The sequence below is a fragment of the Callithrix jacchus genome, chromosome X (genome assembly GCF_049354715.1).
Source record: "Callithrix jacchus isolate 240 chromosome X, calJac240_pri, whole genome shotgun sequence".
NCBI lineage: Eukaryota > Metazoa > Chordata > Mammalia > Primates > Cebidae > Callithrix > Callithrix jacchus.
The window spans coordinates 10,808,018-10,826,519 of record NC_133524.1 but is presented as its reverse complement, the minus strand read 5'-3'; the positions used below and the strand labels follow the sequence as shown (position 1 = coordinate 10,826,519).

The 18,502-nt window shown below is 38.7% G+C and overlaps 1 protein-coding gene across 9 annotated transcripts in view; it reads left to right on the top strand.

The window, feature by feature from the left end:
* MID1 (midline 1) overlaps positions 1 to 18,502 on the top strand; it is a 633,800-nt gene that overhangs the window by 457,610 nt on the left and 157,688 nt on the right. For 2 of the 9 annotated variants that reach the window (XM_035289358.3, XM_078363502.1), the window contains exon 2: positions 3,031 to 3,161. The exons of 6 other annotated variants lie outside the window; for them this stretch is intronic. The gene's annotated coding sequence lies outside the window, so the exon portion shown is untranslated. Of the gene's footprint in view, positions 1 to 2,864; positions 3,162 to 18,502 lie in introns of those variants that run through there. One more of the 9 variants, XM_008988936.5, reaches the window with a different exon arrangement.

Below are 18,502 nucleotides of genomic sequence, written 5' to 3'. Positions count from 1 at the left end.
AAACCTGCAGATAACTAACAAGATTATCAACTAGGCTGCTGTTTTTTGAAGAAGAGCTTTCAAAACTTACAACATCCTTTCAGCTAACATTTGCAAACATTGTTAATTGCAGATTTGGGACCAGAACATCTGTTAGTTTGGTAGAGCAAGTTCCTTTACTCATTTTACTTCTTTCTTTTCTTTTCTTCTTTCTTTCTTTTTTTTCAATGTCTTATCTTGTCACCCAGGCTGGAGTGCAGTGGCACAACCTAGGCTCACTGTAGTGTCAATCTCCTGGGTTTGAGTGATCCTCCTACCTTAGCCCCCCAAGTACTTGAAACTACAGGCACATACCACCACACCCAGCTAATTTTTTTTGTAGAGACAGGATTGCACCATGTTGCTCAGGCTGGTCTCGAACTCCTGAGCTCAAGTGATCATCCGCTCTCCTCAGCCTCCAAAAGGTCTAGGATTACAGGCATGAGCCACTGAACCTGGCCTCACTATTTCTAATAGGTGAGTCAAATCCTCACTCAATGAACAGCCTCCAAAGGACCATTTATTTCATTCAGAATTTTAAACATTTCTATTTGTTTATTTGTAAACGAAAAAGCAGACTTTGTGTATCCCAACCATTCATTTTTTTAGAGGTTTTCTGAATCATGGAGGCAGCATATTTTATGGCACTGTGTTAGTTCAGGCTGCTCTAACAAAATACTGTGCCTTAGACTGCGTCACTTATAAATGACAGACATTTATTGTTCATAGTTCTGGAGGCCGACAAGTCCAAGATCAAGCTACCAGCAGATTTGGTGTCTGATGAGGGTTCTCTGATTCATAGTGGTGCCTTGCTGCTTTGTCCTCACATGGCACAAGGGACAAACAGGCTCCTTGAAATCTCTTTTATAAGGGCATTTTGCTTTAAGAGCATAGAAGATGGAGAGGATTAATTTTTCTTGAGGTATTTGGGGAAACCACGAATGAGTGGTGACATTTGAGATTATAGGATAGTTGGTTAATGAGTCAAGGGAGAATAAAAATGGAAGGAACATTAAAAGGGCACAGCCCTTGAGAGAGGAAATCCCAGCTCATATTTACCTTTGAGGTGATGAAAGCAGAAGGCAGATGCAGTTGTAGCTTCTACTGAAGGTGATAAACAGATGTGCCATGTGACTAAACTCCAGTGGTATTTAATGGCAGCAGCCCTGCATAGCTTCCTGTGTCCTGTGGCTGGCATACTAGAGCAGGGATACAGGCAATATATCTCAAAGTGAATCAGAGTCCTTTGTCAGTGGGATAAAATGCTGATTCTCAGGCTCCTCAGCAAACCTACTGAATCAGATTCTTTTGGTGCAGGGGCCTGGGGATTTGCATTTTTAACAATCTCCCCAGAGGTTTCCTTGCACCCTCAAGTTTAAGGACCAACCTTTCAAAGCGTGATTTCATCACCCAGGAGACATTTGGTAATGTCTGGAGACATTATTGGTCATCACGGCTGTGGGGGTGCTACTGGCATCTAGTGTGCAGAATCCAGGGATGCTGCTACACATCGTACAGTGCACAGGACAGCCCTCATGACAAGGAATTCTCCTGCCCAAAATGTCAGTAGTGCTGAGATTGAGAAATCCTGAAGTGCATCATATGAAGGCCTCTCAAGTAAAAGTACAAGAAGTGGACTGAAGTCAGTTGGTGTCACTATGTGGCTCCTTAGGCTACTCAGGCAGGGGGCTAGGGCTATGGGCTTCCAGGCCCAGTTATCCGGCCAGCACATTTTCATAGAACTGGGCAGAGCTCCCAATGTATTGAACCCACGTAGATGACACTCCTGAAGCCACCAATTCATTATTTTCTAAGTTTTTTTTCCTCTAATACCAAAACATTTAAAATCTTTATTGAATTATTGTCACAAAATTGCGGTCATTTCTTGGGGGAAAATATGCTACTGGTTATACACAAAGTACTTTTTGCTCAACTTGCACTTTCTTGAAATCCAAAAGGTAGATTTACATTAAAATCATGTTGGCTAAGAGTTGAAAAAAGTTACTGCTTATATGGCGTTGAGAAAGCAAACTTTGGAAACTTTGAGTCTGAGTTTGTTTCTAAGAAGCCAACTACTTCTCCAGGTCTCCTGCAATCCTGCCAAGGTGATGTCCAGCTTGTCCCTGTTAATAAATTCAACAGATCCACCCTGTAGGGAAGCCAAACCATAGAAAAAGGTTGTTTTTTTCTTTTCTGAACAAAATGTCAGTGTTTATTGTTGTAATGACAATATTGTTATTTGAAATTATGCCTCGGACTGTCAATAGGTAAAGATTGTTGTTCATTTGCTGCATTTCAAACAAATTGTGTGCACGTTCCCATTAAGATTTATTTTTGTTAGATTGAATATACAGTTAATCTATATGGAGAGGAGGTAGGTAACAATCCTTTCTGGATTGTTCGTTTTAGTTAAGGTGTTACGCATAACAATTTGGTTTCCTTCCCAGTCTTTTGCAAAAGTAAGGCGTCGGTGCAAGATATTCTTTTAAAAATACCCTTGGGTCCTGAGTGTTGAACTTTTCTGGCTGAAATAATTTTGCACCTTCCAAATGTTTTAACGCTGTTAGAGAGGTCTTAAAATGCAAGGGTTTAAGACCCTTAGCTAGTTAAGCTTTTAGCAGAACCAGAGCTGTTAGATAAGAATGGAACTCATCCTTTACTTTTGGAGCTTTGGACACTGTTTCCAGCTGCTTCCAGTCATTTGAATCCTGAAAGCTCCCCTAATCCTCGCGGAGGCAGCCTTTCTGGCTCCCAGGACGCAGGCTTTCTGGCTCCCAGGACCCACCCCCTTGCTTCTGATTGGCGAAGCTCCTCCGCGGCCCAAGCCAGCCACCTACGACGTCTCTGAGAACAGATTTGAAATAAGAGCCAGGCGGTCCTCGCTTCCCTGCGACCGACTTTTCATAGGCTGGGGGAGAAAAGGTTGAGAAACTTGACATTGTCTCGGGCAGAGTGCGTGTAGCAACAGATCAAAGAAAAAGAGGACGAAAACGTGCTCTTTGCTGCCCGTAGATTTCGCCGGCTTGCTTTTGTCTTGCGGGCTCCTGTCGGGTTCGGCGTTTTCCACTCTGAAGACTGCGGCGTGGGCTCCGATGCAGCTCGCTCCCTGCCGGATGGGTCATGGGATTCTAAACATGAGGCAGGTAAGCTCAGGCGGCTGCGCTGGCGGCGGAGGAGGCGGGCGCCGCCCGGGACCCCTGCGACCTGTTACTCTCGAGAGCTTGCTCAGTTAGCAGGCGTCTGGCCATAGTCGATGCGTTTGGTGGAAAGACGGGGCTGCATTTTCCTGAGACAGCCAAAGAAGCACATTACCTGAGCCATCCCGGTCAGGTCCTCGCCACCCGCCCCCACTTTTGCCTCTAATGGTGGTTGATGTCAGGCACTCATTGTAAAGGGCTTACGAGCATTTTGTAGAATATATGTAAATCAATTCCAGTTTGCAGCCGCTGGAATGTATTGTGCAGAATATATCTTGAGCTTTTAGTGCCTCTGCGCTATGCTTTGGGCTGGAATAAAGACAACTGAATGTCCTGAAAAAGAATTTCACTGGGCCGCTTATCTCATTTTGGTTTCGCATTCTGAGCACTTACTGCGTTTCTGGCGGAGAAGGCGGAACCAGCTTGAAATGAGCACAGACAGCCCTTCCAGAAAAATGCAAATTTGTTTTTCTGTTCTAGCAGTTTGGAAACTGTATTGCTTCTGGACGTGAGAAGACAGCCCTGAAAGCAGTGAGTGGAGAAAGGGCTGGGGGATTACTTAAATGAGTCTTTGAAAAGAATTCTAAACCAACAGCTTCTTCCGTGGCTCTGGGGCATGATGATAAAATTCCTTATCAGCCCAGGAAGAGGTTTATAGCTTTGCTGTTAAGCAAGAAAAGGAAAGAAAAAGTGGATGTAGGAAGCCAAGGAGAGGGTGTGCTTTACAACTCAATCAAAGTTATGGAACAATCTTATGTCAATCTTTAAATATCAAGATCAATATTCATATAAGGAGAAACCAAGGCTGGAAAAACCTGCCAATAGGTTGGAAGGGCAGGGATTCCAAGAGGAGTGCTATTGCTTTTACCAGCTCTGAATAAATCTGGCTGGGAAAGTTAGCATCTGTATCGCCACCAAAAAGCTCTTCACTTTTTCTTTTAAGTGGGTTGGGCGCTCGCCACCCTGCACACTTTGAGGGAAGTGAGCTTTCCATTTAGGAAAGTAGGCGAGGGGTTTAGAACACTCTTTATCCCGCAGCCTTGGGAGATGAAGCAGAGCCCCCATCAAACTGTGGAATGGTCAGTGCTAACCCTCCTGCTTCTTGCCCCCTCACTTGTTCCCTCAGCAAGCCTGCTTGGCAAGTTTCAGTGAGTGCAGGAAAGCTCTTGCGGAGGAGCAAGTACTGTCTGAGTGCCGTGAATTGCCCTTTCCCTGTTAGGGACTGTGGGGAGGACGCTCGTTTTAAGTTTTGCAAACTCACAGTCCAACCTCATACTTTTAATGCCTGCCAAAATGGGATGAGGAAAAAGAAGGAGAAGTCTAATCGGAAAGGATTGAAAAGGAAAAAGGGGAACGCAAAACATTTTTGACAAAGGTCCTTAGCTGGAACAAAGAAGTTATTTGATCTTGCGCAGAGCCACCTGTCCTCTCCTCGGTGGTGTCTGAGCTCAGCTTCCAGAATCCCTGTTCCCACACGGTTCCTCAGGAACCACGGCAGTCTCCATGCCTTATGCCCAAGGCTTGCTTCCCCCAGCTTGTATGTGGCATTCATGTGAGTGAACTTGAAAAACAGCTCAGTGTTGAAGTTTTAGGGGCATAAGTACACATGTAGTGACTCCTTAGTTATTTAATGAATGGACAACTTTTTATCTCACAGCTTTGTATGTCTAATATATATATATATATTTTTTGGCCTGTTCAGAACTTGGAAAGCGGGTGGGATGGAACAAGGGAGGAGATGAAGGAGACAGGCAGGATCATCGTTCATCCAAAGAATGAGGACAGTTTCCAGAGTCTAACATGTTGTTCCATGGCAGCCAGAACAAGAATGTAGGGAGGAATGAGATGGCAGCGTTATTGGCATAGGTTGATCCCTACTTTGTTTGAGTTTCTCATGGGGAAACTTGACTATTTGATCCAGGCAGGGTAAATGAATCGCACCCACCAGCCAATTTGTCATCTCAGCCCAGCAGCTCCAGCTGGATTTACAGGGTTAACTATCAAACAGACCTGTGTGTCATCAGCTCAGCAATGAAATTCAATCTCTTTGCTGTTGAGTGATCTGTCCCTAGGGCTGCACAAATGGTGTACACTGGTGTGGCAACCTAGAAGATACTGCTGCCTGCCACTGATAGCCAGAAATTTGGGGTAGCCAGAAATTGCCAGCAGAATTAGAAAACTGTTTGACTAGCTATAAGATTCAGAGGGGTTTGGGCTTCTGCCAGGTTGGCAGAAAAGGAATGATGTAGAAAGATAGTGTTCTTTGAGGGTTCCTAAGGCCATGGCTGAGTTAGGCCAAGGAAAAGTATAAATCTGACTCACCTTGATCAGGAAGTAATTTAAAAATATATGCCAACCTGTCTCTGCACTCTGATCATAAACGGTAAACTTTTCTGAACCTTCTTAAGAAGGAATTTGGTCTGTTCCCAGGCCAAAGGAAAAGCATGGCCACCTGTTCTAGAAGGCTGGCCAAAAACAACAGGTTTGCCTGTGGCATTCCCGCAACTGCAAATATCCTCCCCACATGGCAAGCCACCCATTGTCCCAACACATGAGAAGAACAAATAGTTCATTCTTGAGCTTGGGGGAAAAAATCAGATTCTCTAGACAAAATTGTCTACTAGACATATTTTGTGTTTTTAACATCCTGATAACTTTAGAGAAAAACTCTAAGAGAAGAAGGTGCATGCTGTGTTTCTGATCTACTAGAACAAAATGAGTAATGTAGCTGCTAAATTCTTGCAAGGCCAGGATGCTGCTCTTTCAAGGAAGCTGTGAATCTGTTTGATTAGCCCGTTCTGCATTCTTTGGATTGGAATTAAAATGCCCAAGGACATCTGGCTTAATAATGAAAGTCTTCGTATTAATCTTTCCTCTGAGGATTAGAAAGTCCTTTACAAACACAGTCTATTTATTCTCTGCCACATCCCCAGGAAAGAACGAGGTGGCAATTTGATCCTCGTTGAACAAATGGTGAGACGAAGGCAGAGAAAGGTTAAGTATAAAGAGACACAGCAAGTTAGGGGCAAGTTTGGGGATGAATACTCACACACCCAGAAAGACTACCTGGGCAGGTTTAGGATCTCACATGGCATTCTAGGGATTAAAATAGAATCTTTCTTACAGCATTCTTTTTCTTATCATTCTCTAACTGGCAAGTATATTATGTCCCAAGTATGTTGTATGGTTTCCTTCATTTGAAAGTCAAGACTCTACAGTTCAAAAGGCAGTTCTGTTCTCATTTGTCCCAACATTGAGATCAGGCAGTTTTTATGACATCTAATAGAAAGATACAGTAACTAACCGGAATTTTAAATATGCATCTGAGAAATGTTCCCTTTCAACAGATGTTTTAAGTTTTTGCACATGGTTTAGAGAGCGCAATGTCTTCAACATATGTTAAAATTTTAGTTTCTTCCCTACTATCTCTTTCTCAGCAAATGTTATAATCATAAGACTTGCTGTCAGTTAAAAGATCCTTGTTGGTCACTTTGAAATATATATATATATTTTTGAGTCGTGTTTGTAGTTCACTTGACTGCAGACCACATAGGCTACAAGCAAATCCATTAATTGGTAGTTGCATGTTATCCGCAGACATTCCAGCAAATTTTAAGGCTAAGTGCGTATGTGGATGTCTCCTGGCTTTGATCGTTTGTGTGGTAAATAGACATCCAAAGTAACTATGGCAACCTGGGTTGCGCATTGGTGAAAGGGGGAGATTTGGTTACTGGACAAAGAGTAATTTGTTTGATTAGAAAAAGGTGGGGGCAAATCAGGACATTTTTAACCCGCATGATTTGAGGATCCCAGTTCAATCAAATCATTTGGATTTTTCTCAACAGGCAAAAAGAAGTAATGGCTAACCGCACCAGAGTGTTTTGCAGACGTAATTTAACTTATTTTTAAACAAGTGGTTGCTACTTTCCAAAAGCAATTTATACAATGAAAAGAAAGTACAATATATCTTATAAATATCATCAGTATCCCTATTGTACTAAGTATGAACGTTTTTATTTTCAGAACTTGATGGGACTTTGAAAGATCAGGATGTGATTGGAGGTGTGCATTTCATTTATCCACCTGCAGGGGTCAGGCTTGAAGTTCCCTTGGTCTGAAGATCAGGCAGCGCACTCACTACGGGGAGCCCGAGGCAGAGCCAGAGAGAATTGCTCTGCTTATTTGGAACAATTAGTTAGCGATTCTTTAATCTTGTGACCAAAGCTACTATGAAAATGAGTTCATTCAAGGAAGAGAATATCAAATACGCTGTGATTAAAGAAAGGGCGATAAAGCCAGGTCAAACAGCAATCTAATCTCCGTTTAGATATAAGGCAGTTTATCTGGAAGATTCTGGCTCATTATCAACTCCTTTGATTTCACACAAAACTGAGCTCAGGGGTTTTGTTCTAGAAACTTGTTTGCCCAGTTTTATGAGCTGGCATGTTATAAAAATATCTTTAAACTAAAAAGGATACAACTTTAGGGAGCCATCTGGATCCAAAATATTCACACGCACCACCCCCCCACCCCAGGAAAATATTCCATTGACACAAGATCAGGGTGGTTAATGGCCTACAGAAGGTTAGGTGATGTTAGGAGTGCAGAAAATTGAGGCACAGAGAAGAATGCCAAGAGAGGACTTTCATGAAAAAACAAACCAAACCAAAGAAAATAACTTACCTGCTTTGTGCTATGAAAAAGAGGTTCTGAGTAAACATGGAAGAAGTGCTGATCATTTGTAGTATAAGTGGATGTTGAATTTCTTATATTCAGTTGACTGTTTATGATGAATATAATACAAAAGGCTGTCCTTCCTTTTTTATGTCATTCAATGACATTTACTGAGCATTTACAGAATTAATATCTTCTGCTACATTATAAATGATTATTAATGTATCGGGACACTTTCTGGGTTCCAAACATGATTTTGGTAAGGTCCTTGCCCTCAAAGAACTTTTGATCTGGTGTACATTTTATTTATTGTACCAGTAGCTCAATATAGGTTTTTCCACGGTCAAAATGGCTGCCCATTAATATCTATATTTGTATAGATAGGGATCCACTTGAAAAATTGGGGTATCCAAAACCTTATTGAACTCAGGAGATTTGAGAAGTGATTTGTAATTGTGAAATTTAATTGATTTTTAACCCACATGTCCATTTGTAGAAATTTATGACTTCCTACATAAAGTAAATTTCTCATAAGTATTAAATAGTAATTCATTTTTCTCAATAGGGAAAAGTAACTCATAGGTAGTCCCCAGTCTAGGAATACTTTATGGTTTAGGAGTTTGTTTGAAACCCAGAACATTTTCCAGTGAAAAATAATCTGATTAATGTGAGATCAAGTGATGGGTTTTGATGACATGCCACTATGTTATACAGCATGGAAACTGAGGAGAAAGAATTGTCACACTTTTGGTAATAAGCCAGTCATGGCAATATTTGAAAAATGAAGTTTGTACTAGTTATCAGCTTTCCTTCTCCTTCCTGCTGATATTTTCTGGTCTCACTGGGGCATCTCCCCAGTCCTGTCCTAATATCTAGTGAATTAATAATTGTTCTTTTTCCCACTCTCCCCTCTCCACCTCCAAACCACTTTCCTGTTTCCTCTAGTCAGTGGTCTCTACCACATGGCAGGACTCTTAGCCCTTTAACACTTAGGATGAATCTTTAATTGTGGAAATTTCAGGCGGTGGAGCCTGGAACTACAAAACACATGATTTTCCTTTCAGGGACAATATTTGGGGGCAGGATTGTGCCTTTGGTAGACAGAACTTGCTGGTATGTCTGTCTGTGGGTCAGACCTCTTCATTTGTTGTTTCGCAGCATCCTGGCTGAACTTCTGGACCCACGGGGGTGTTTGTGAGTAACAGCCAGGGAGCCACAGGCCCCAAATTGAGAGGGAATGATGGTGTTTGTGGGTTTGGGTTGTTTGTAAGTATGCTGTTTGTATGCTGAGCACTGTCTACTTGGATTAGAATAAATAGACAGAAAATAGCTGTAGTGGCCTCTAATCCACACGGGTATTTGAGATGGTGTATATATTTCTACTTAATTGTTTATCTGCCTATCTTGGGACTGAGTTATTCCACAGCAAGAGTCACATCTTAATTACCTTTGAATCCTGACCCAAGCCCAGTGTCTGGCACACAATAAGAATCATTAAGTGTTCTACAGGCGCATGCTAGATGAATTTTAATAAAAAGAAAATGGAAAATGCTCCTTAAAATCAGAAGGGATATGAAGAAGAAAGGGCATTAGAAAGGTCTGGGAAACAGCGAGGACTAAATAGATCAATAGTAGAGAAAATTAACATAGTTTATGATTACTGAATAGATCAATAGTAGAGAAAATTAACATAGTTTATGATTACTGAAACATATACATATGGTTTTATATATATATATATACAGTTCATTTATATACATAGTCTCTCCCTCTCTATGGATAGTCCGTTCAGTTGTATTCCCAGCAAGAACACAACCCAAAACATGGTAAGCAGCTTGGCTTACCTCTGCTCAATTATTCTGCAGAAATAATTAAGAAATGGGTCATGCCCTCCAATAGCTCAAAGCCTAATCGCCAAGATAGAATCTGGTGCTTGCTCTCATTGAACCCAGCCTGATGGTTTAGGGCTTAGGTCCATGTGCAGTTGTTTAATTTTGCCAGGTGAGTGGCATGCCCATGATTACTCTACAACTGAGATAGCGTGTCTGAGAGAAGACCGAAGCCTTCTCCATGTAGATGGTGGCCACATTTTTCATAGTGAAGTTCAAGATTTGTGCTGGACAAAGCATTTTTCATTGCTGGTAGGTATAACAGACTGAGAGTTATAGTTAAAATGACAGAACAGAAATTTCAGGGACATTTGATAGTTTATGGAAACAACAGGACTGATATATTATCAAAGAGTCTATGTGGTAGACTGTGGTATCTGCCATATGTCAGGTTTTGGAGTGTTGCTTTGGTTGTGTGTATTTGGAAGTGGTCTTCCCCAAACAATTAGGAGGAAGGGTTTTTTGGTTTTTTTTTTAGGAAAATGGAATTTATTGAATGACCTGCTGATTTAATAATTAGATGAATGGCCAAATAAAGTAATATGGAGATGGACAGCACCACCAAATATTATTAATAGAGATTTATTTACTTACATAGGATCAAGTCTTCCGTAAGAAATATATTAGGAATCCAGACTAAGAATACCGGTTAAAAGTTTAGCGTTTCTGGGTTGACATTTTAGCACAAGAAACACTTTACCCTCCATCTGGGAGCAAGATATGAGGGAGTTTACACCTAAAACCTAAGTCCTCTAGACTTCCCATCCCGTTCTCTTTTGTGACTATACCATATGCTTTCTACTAAGATATAATTTGAATGTTTTCAGGTCATGTGCTATAATTCAATGTGATAATAAATTCCAAGAGAATTTGAATGGAATGATAGTTTATAATGAGGCAACTCAGGAAAGACTACATCATCTTTCGTGTAAAATACTATCCATAAAAGCGAAATAGTTAAATAACCTTATATTTGGGTTTTGTGCTTCTTTTGTATATATATTCTTTGCTCTGATTTTAGGTAAGTATGAAAATGTCAGACAGTAAAAAATAGGAGGATTATATTTATACAGAAGAAAGTTTAGGGAGTGAGATGAGTCATTTATCCCATGAATTAATCAGCTGTGCTTTGAGGAAATAGTGCAGGAAGGTAAAATGGAACACACAGAAGAGAGAAGAAAGTGACTTGTTTTAGTAAATGTATGATGGGGAAGGCGGCAGAGAAAAATTGGCTATTTGGTGAGTGACTCAGTTGAGTTCCTTTTCAGTGGTCAATGTTTAAAGTGAAATTCTAATGAGATTGATGCTACCCTTTCTGTACGGCTCTGAGTAAAAGAGGGAAAGGAGTCATAATTAATTGAGACGAGTATGACTTTCTGAGTAGATAAAAACATGATCGCAGACTATTAGATAATGAATATTTATTGCTTGATGCTTTTCAGTCTGGAAGAGACACTTTCTGAATATTTCTCCTCTTTCTAACATTTCAGCTGTCAGAATTGAATAGTTCACATATAAACTACATTGTTTTGGTTTAACTAACAAAGAGTGATAAGACATGAATTGTTTGTGACAGCCTCTAACATTGATAACAGAAGACATTAATGCCCGCAGACACAGCCTACATGGTAAAAATCTGGAAACAAAAATGCTTATTATGTTAGGCCAACGTGCTTTGACCTAGTTTTGCTTTTCTGCTTGGAAATTATGTCAATATTAGTTACATCATCCCCTCGGATGAGCAATTCCACATTCTTGTTTATTTCAGTGTCATATTATTAGTTTTGTATATTTAGTTCTGACCTCCAAGGAGCCAAACTAATCCTCATTGACTTGCATTTTCCTTTTGAAATGAGACTTCTTCATGATAAAGAGAGAGGATTTTATGTATTAACAAAACAATCTAAGATGCCTCTTCAAAGACATTCATTTCTCCTTGATCTCCACTGCCCTCTTGAAGGTTCCTAGAGGCCATTCAGTTTTCTGCTGCTCAAAATTAGTCTTTTTTTCTTTGTCTTATGGGAATGGAATAGATTACTGGGCCTAAACTGCCGTAGTTGAATAACAAAAAGTAAAACTGTGAGGCTGACGGGACATTTCCCAGCCCATCATCCTTAAATTTGCCCTTTTCAGGTTTCTGCTTTACTTCTTCATCCAGCAGAAACTGGCTTAACATATTTTTCCTATTTAACATTTTTATTGAATACTTTTCACAATGAATTATTTCCTCAGTTGATTTTGAACACATTTTTTTCTGTCATTTAATACTTTATATCACTAGAGGAAAGAACCATTTAATTCGTTCATACATTTATGAATTCTAATCTTCAAAGAGTGTGAGTTCTTCGAGTGATCAACTTACGTCAAATTTACAAGTATAATTTATTACCAAAAGACCTTGAATGCTTTTTGGTGCACATGTTTTGGCATTCCTTATTAACAAATGTAATCAGGCAAAAGCCCACAAGTCATATGTATTCCTGGTCCCTCTTTAAAAATGTACCATTTGCTCTTGTTTTCTAATTAAGGCTTTGAAAGTTAAAAATCCCTTTGTTGTTAGCTCCTTTACAAGTCTTCTGCCTGAGTGCAGAAAACATAAGAAGGAAATGTCCTCTTCAAAGTATAACCAAACCAACTAAATTTTAACCAGGTAAATTGTTGATTAGCATTGGATCATTTAAAGAAACAGTATGAAAGTAACTGGGAAAGGCACATGTCCTAATTGTGTGATGCCAGGGGGCTTCAAACATTGTTTGAAAAACTCACCTCAGAGATTATATTCCATGTCTGATCCTTATGCTAATTTGAATACTACCATCCTGAAGAAAAACTTCTTTATAGGATTTCTTGAAGCCCTAATTGGTATATAAACATTGTCATTCCCAAGCTGTTCGAAGTTGTAAATTATAGTATACTGTGTGTCTCCTGTTGTGATATCAATTTCTATAGCAATTTTTCTGATTGTTGTAGGCAAATGTAAATATATGTCCCTCCTCTTACACAAACATTGGCCTTTCACATACATTATTCTGCACCCTGGCTTTTTTCCACCTTACAATATATCCTAGAGATCTTTCCATAACAGTACGCAGAGAGCTTCCTCTTTAAAAACAAAACAAAACTGCATATCATTGCACTATGACAGTGTACCATAATTGATTTGACCATTCCCCTACTAGTCACGTGGAGTGTGTCCAATCTTTTGCCATTAAAGCAATGTGCACAGAAAAACGTTTTGTTCATCAGTTTGTGTGCAGCAGGTATATCTGTATTAAAAATCTCCAGAAGTGGGATTGCTGGGCCAAAGGGCAAATGTAGTTTCTAATTTTGATAAATAAGTAACATTGTCTAGCCAGCCTGTGTGAGAACACTACTCCAAAACCTCATCAATAGAGGGCATTGTTCAACTTGTGCACCTTTGCCTATCTGATATCTGAAAAGCGGCATTTCTGTGTAGCTTTGCATTTCTCTTCTGTGTGATGTTGAGTATCTTTGCATATATCGAAGGTCTGTTTGCATTTCTTATGCAATGTCTGCTCATATCCTCTGTTTAGAAAAAGAAAATGCCAGGTCTTGTACAATCATGTTTGATGTTATTTTGACAATGATAAAACTACTCTTTAGTAAGAGAATCACTCCAGGCAGTAGACTTAGAGGCACAATATCAGAGACCCTTAACTCTGTGACCTTGGGATGTTGATTCCTGGTACAGTGGTGTCTCATTTGTATTGGTTTTTTAAAAGTGGGTGTGTTCAATACCTCCAAGGTTGGTTCCTTGGGAATCATCCCAGGGTCCTTCCAAGTTTCCTTACCTCTAAAATTGAAGGTCTTTCAAAGTTTTCTTACCTGGAAAATTGAAATGATGTGGATACCTCACAGGGTTTATATAATCACTAAATGAAGGATTATATATAAAAATGGTATATAAAGCACCTAACAGAGTATAGGTTATATACTTGGCACTTAAATGTTAGGTTAACTTCTCTTTTTTAAGACACAAACTTAAGGTTTCAGAGAGGCTGGGTTTTAGGACATTTCTACCTCTTAGCCTCTGAATGAATACATATCCACCCTCACAGAGGCATGTAAATATACACATATGTACACACGGTGGAATAACATATGAAATGGCTGTAATGATTCAAAGCATCTCTTTAGACAAATGTGCATGTGTGTGCATGTGTGCACACATATGTATACCTAGTCCTGTAATGTAAGAAAACTGATTTGTTGCTAAAAATATACCCTTTTAGAACAATTTTTTTCTAATATGCTAAAACAACACCAAATGGCCTTAAATGGACATGGTCACTTATCACTACCTCTCATCTTATAATCCAAGAAAGCATTTTCTTCTTCATCTGTCTTATTCTTTACAACAGTTAAACTCTTTTACAATGTTACACACCTTATATTTAAAGCTACACCTAGAAATAAAATTACACCCATGTTTGTGTATTTATGTCTTTAAAACAAAAATAAACACAGCAGTAAATACAAAAGGTAGAAATGGAAAACTAAAAGCATTTTAGAGGGCCTGGTGCCAAGGGTTGCCACTACTGAGGGCTGAGAATACAACACTGACCAACTATACACCTGTGAATGAGACTATTTGGGTGATCTTGTTTCCCAGGGCTCCGTTGTTACAGAAACATAATTTAAAAAATTTTATTTTGAAATAATTGCAAATCCATATGAAGTTGTGAAAAAAATGTACTTGGTGTTCTGTACCCTTTACCTACCCCTTGCCCCATCCCTAAACCTTGGAAAACAGTAATCATCTGTTCTCCATCCCTGTAATTGTGCTACTTCAAGAATATAATATAAATCTAATCATACAGTATGCAGTTTTTTGAGGTCGACATCTTTTCCCACTCACTTAAATTTTCTAAGGGTTTATCCAAGTTGTTACATGCATCAGTCGTTTTTTCATTTTTATTGCTGAGTACTGTTCCTTGGTATGGATGTATGACAGTTTAACCATCAGCTTGTTTAAGGACATTTGGGTTGTTTCTGCTTTGGAGCTATCACAAATAAAATTGCTATGAGCATTTGTGTGCAGGGTTTTGTGTGACTGTAAATTTCCATTTCTCTGGGATAAATGCCCAGGAGTGCAAGTGCTGGGTCACATGGCAAGTACATATTTAGTTTATAAGAAACTGCCAAAGCATATTGCAGAGTGGCTGAATCATTTTACATTCTCACCAGAAATGTATCAGTGACCCAGCTTTTTCTGCATCCTCCTCAGCATTTGATGTCCCTGTTTTCGTTTTAGCCATTCTGGTAGGTGTATAGTGGTGTCTCATTTGTATTGGTTTTTAAGAAGGTCCAGAAGATACTTCATAATCCAGTGTGGGTGTATTCAATACCCCCCAGGTAAAATTCTCACACCTATATGGGCCTATCTTGGTGCATGAATGAAGTGTCAAAAATATCTATGATTGCTGCATTTTTAGTTGAACCCTGACTGAAATATTGAGAGCAAAAAAGAAACTGTGTTGTGCAAAATATATCTGAACATTAGACTGGCCTTCAATTTATACTCTGAGACACTCAGAGAATTGATACTTGCTCAAGGCATGGCAGATGCACACCCCAGCACCTAACTTCACTTTAGAAATAGACACATTAGGTATCAGGAAAAGTTGCTTAAAGACTGTTTAAATTTCACCCCCCTTTTCCAACATACTCCATTGCCTTTGCATTTGCATAAGTTAAATAGGGGTATGATCCATCTTCGTTGTCAATATACATGTAGATGTGTGTAAATCTACAAACATACATATACACAGGCGTACATACACAGGATCTATGAATGTCAATCCCAAATGCTCCCCAGCATCCAGTCTAGATTCTTCCAGGTTAGGATTTCTCAGCTTTGGCACTACTGACATTTGGGGTTTAATAATTATTTGTGGGGCTGTCCTGTCCACTGTGGGATATTTAGCTATATCCCTGGCCATAAGCCACTGGATGTCAGTAATATTCCCATACCCCCAAAGTGTGGCAACCAAAAATGTCTCCGCACATTGCAAAATGTCTACTGGGGGCAAAATAAACCCCCCTTTGAGAATCATTGGGGTAGGTAGAAGAGAAGGAGAATCTCAGGCTTCAAGTTAGGTCACTGGGTTTGCTGAAACTTAATAAGAATCTCCTTTCCAGCAGGGATAAGGTTTCAGTGCCCACCTGGTCTCTGATAACTACCAATCTCTAAATTTGTTTCTGCACATTATGGCTGAAGATTAGTGGATAAAAGAAAGATATCAGCCTTTGTTTCTTAAAGAGCTTATACTCTATGCTTTAAAAGACAAATTGGATCTGGCACTGTTGGGGCTTGTGCCTGAAATCCCAGCACTTTAGGAGGCCAAGGCAGGAGGATTGCTTGAGCCAAGGAGTTTGAGACCAACCTGGGCAATATAGTGAGACCTCATCTCTACAAAAATATTTAAAAAATTAGCCGGGCCTGGTGGCGCAAGCCTGTAGTCCCAGCTACTTGGGAGGCTGAGATGGGAGAATTGCTTGAAACTCAGAGGTCAAGTCTGTAGTGAGCTAAGATGGCGCCACTGCCTGGAACCTTGTCTCAAAAACAAAACAAAATAAAATAAAATACAAATTGAACACATATAATTGAAAACAAAACTTCATGTACACCTGGTTTTGTTTTACTTTGTATTGATGTTTTATCACTTATATTAGATATCATGATTATTTTAACAGATATAAAATTTAACAGGTAATAAAATACCTCATAAAATAGGGTATCTCCATATGCATAGAGAATTTTATAGAGAAATTGGCACGATTCCTGGATCTTCCTCTGATTCAATGTGTTTATCTTTGAATTATCTAATAAGAGGTTTTAAAGGACATTTAAAGAACACCAAAACAGGCAAAAGAAAATATGATAGTGTTTTAAAATTTAAATTATGTTTAGATGGTGACAATAATCATTTTATTATATAAATGACAGAAAATGTTATGTATTTTTTAACTTTATAAATTTACCTCTACATGGTAAAATAATATTTTATTTATTACATTTGGTATATAAATATATTCCTACTTTAGAATTAAAATAAGGTGAAAATAGTTATTGTTTGAAATACTGTAAGTTGTATATTCTTATCTGTATTAGAATTAAAATATGTATCTTATATTTATATATAAATTACAGATTACCTGAAAAAAGAATAAATATAACCTCATGTAAAAATAAAATATTCCTGTATCAGTTGTACAATTTAAATTCCACTTTTAGTTTTCATTCTTCTCACGTTTTATTAGTAACAGAATTTAACTTGTTACATTCAGAAGATTTGGATCGTAGTTACCATGAACTCACTGTTATCTAAGGCTCTGACAGTAAAATATGCCATTGAGTTCTATTGTATTGTGAATCTCCCAGGAATGCTAAGCCAATTCAGAATGAGGCATTCCTTTCTCAGGAACAGAGATTTATTAAGTGACTGGAGCTATCACTATTCTAGAGGAAGGTGTACCTTGAAGTATTCTCATTCTTTTCTTTGCATTTATGATCCCAGCCTACTAAACTCAAGTGACACTTCAATACAGCAACGCCTTTTGGAAGTATATGAGTTTAATAAGAAAATCTATGAAGAAAAAGTACACTGAAATGCAGATGCAGACTGACCCTCAAAATAATAGAGTACTTTTAAAAATGTATTAGTTTCATAGCATAGCATGATAAATAATACTCAAAAATACTTTGAAAATGCCCATTTCAAAAATGCCCAAAGGGTTTAGTAGATTATGTTGACAGAAGGTGTTGGAGGAAGAAACATTATAGCCCCAAGAGCCAGGAAAATGATCCTCCTTGGTTTATAAGATTACATAAAGGATTTTTAACTTCTAAAGTGAAAATACAAATTACTTGCGTAGGCTAAAATCACCCTTCTTAGAGGAAATGGTACAAGTTTTCTTCATATAATTGATGTTACTTCAGAAAGTCTCTATGAATTTATAACATTATTACTTCATGCATTCTCCTGGTGACTTCATTTGAAGTCTATGATACAGTAACATAATACACACTTCCCTTTTCTACAGAGCCCTTATGTTCTAGACCAAGAGGTTCATTAATTTTTGGAGTTAATACCAAAGAGTTGCCAGAATCTCAAATAATATCTCTAATTTCCAAAATTGCCTGACAAACTCTATATTTTAAAGAAGCTATGTCATTCATAGGATAAACCCAATAATGTCACTTTGGTCCCCAGCCATGCTCATCTTTGCCTTTCTTTCAATATGTGCAAGGAATATATAAGGTGACCTTTTAATGTTACAGTATCTTCTTACAAATTAGAGTTGATTCACTGAGGTTATAACAGCAGCTGAGCATTCTCAAAAGCTGCAACTTGAGCCAACAGGCAGATTAGCAAGTACATAAAATGTCAGTAAAGAAAAAAATAGACTTCAATTATTTGTTAATCAACTCTGTGAATAGGTCTTTGAAACTTGTACAGTGGATGGTTTGAATTTTCCTCAATGCCTAGCGCAAAACTTACCTATCTGTTGAATGTGTGCATTACTGATTTAATTAATGGAAAGCAAAGTTTTAAAACGTAATCTTGGTTATTTGGGATAAAATGACACTTCCATGTAATGGAATGTCATAACTGAAATTGTAGGGATTTTCAGATACTATAGCTGGTACTAAATCTCATCAGAGCCCTTCAAGTTATAACATAAGATAGCATATTCAAT